Below are 2,180 nucleotides of genomic sequence, written 5' to 3' on the forward strand. Positions count from 1 at the left end.
GAAAAATCTCAAATAAACAACCTAACCTTACACCTAAAGCAATTAGAGAAAGAACAAAAACACCCCAAAGTTAGCAGAAGGAAAGGAATCATAAAGATCAGATCAGAAATAAATGAAAAAGAAATGAAGGAAACAATAGCAAAGATCAATAAAACTGAAAGCTAGTTCTTTGAGAAAATAAATAAAATTGATAAATCATGAGCCAGGCTCATCAAGAAAAAAAAGGAGAAGACAAATCAACAGAATTAGAAATGAAAAAGAGAAGTAAAAACTGACACTGCAGAAATACAAAGGATCATGAGAGATTACTAAAAGCAACTATATGCCAATAAAATGGACAACCTGGAAGAAATGGACAAATTCTTAGAAAAGCACAACCTTCCAAGACTGAACCAGGAAGAAACTGAAAATATAAACAGACTAATCTCAAGCACTGAAATCGAAACTGTGATTAAAAATCTTCGAACAAACAAAAGCCCAGGACCAGATGGCTTCACAGGTGAATTCTACCAAACATTTAGAGAAGAGTTAACACCTATCCTTCTCAAACTCTTCCAAAATATAGCACAGGGAGGAACACTCCCAAACTCATTCTACAAGGCCATCATCACGCTCATACCAAAACCAGACAAAGATGTCACACAAAAAGAAAACTACAGGCCAATATCACTGATGAACATAGATGCAAAAATCCTCAACAAAATACTAGCAAACAGAATCCAACAGCACATTAAAAGGATCATACATCATAAGCAAGTGGGGTTTATCCCAGGAATGCAAGGATTCTTCAATATACACAAATCAATCAACGTGATACACCATATTAACAAACTGAAGGATAAAAACCATATGATCTTCTCAATAGATGCAGAGAAAGCTTTTGACAAAATTCCACACCCATTTATGATAAAAACTCTCCAGAAAGTAGGTATAGAGGGAAACTACCTCAACATAATAAAGGCCATATGACAAACCCACAGCCAACATCGTTCTCAATGGTGAAAAACTGAAACCATTTCCTCTAAGATCAGGAACAAGACAAGGTTGCCCACTCTCACCACTGTTACTAAATATAGTTTTGGAAGTTTTAGCCGCAGCAGTCAAAGAAGAAAAAGAAACAAAAGGAATCCAAATCAGAAAAGAAGAAGTAAAACTGTCACTGGTTGCAGATGACATGATGCTATAGATAGATAATCCTAAAGATGCTACCAGAAAACTACTAGAGCTAATCAATGAATTTGGTAGAGTAGCAGGATACAAAATTAATGCACAGAGATCTCTTGCATTCCTATACACTAATGATGAAAAATCTGAAAGAGAAATTAAGGAAACATTCCCATTTACCATTGCAACAAAAAAAACAAATACCTAGGAGTAAACCTACCTAAGGAGAAAAGAGACCTGTATGCAGAAAGCTGTAAGACACTGATGAAAGAAATTAAAGATGATACAAACAGATGGAGGGATATACCATGTCCTTGGATTGGAAGAATCAACATTGTGAAAATGACTATACTACGCAAAGCAATGTACAGATTCAATGCAATCCCTATCAAACTACCACTGGCATTTTTCACAGAACTAGAATAAAAAATTTCACAATTTGTATGGAAACACAAAAGACCCCGAATAGCCAAAGCAATCTTGAGAAAGAAAAACGGAGCAGGAGGAATCAGGTTCCCAGTCTTCAGACTATACTACAAAGCTACAGTAATCAAGACAGTATGGTACTGGTACAAAAACAGATATATAGATCAATGGAACAGGATAGAAAGCGCAGAGATAAACCCACACACATATGGTCACCTTACCTTTGATAAAGGAGGCAAGAGTATACAATGAGAAAAGACAACCTCTTCAATAAGTGGTGGTGGGAAAACTGGACAGCTACATTTAAAAGAATGAAATTAGAACACTTCCTAACACTGTACACAAAAATAAACTCAAAATGGATTAAAGACCTAAATGTAAGCCCAGACACTATAAAACTCTTAGAGGAAAACATAGGCAGAACACTCTATGACATAAATCACAGAAAGGTCCTTTTTGACCCACCTCCTAGAGAAATGGAAATAAAAACAAAAATAAACAAATGGTACCTAATGAAGCTTAAAACCTTTTGCACAGCAAATGACGCAACTGACAAAGGATTAATCTCCAAAATATACAAGCAGCTCATG

This window comes from Phocoena sinus, chromosome 19 (assembly GCF_008692025.1).
Source record: "Phocoena sinus isolate mPhoSin1 chromosome 19, mPhoSin1.pri, whole genome shotgun sequence".
Lineage (NCBI taxonomy): Eukaryota > Metazoa > Chordata > Mammalia > Artiodactyla > Phocoenidae > Phocoena > Phocoena sinus.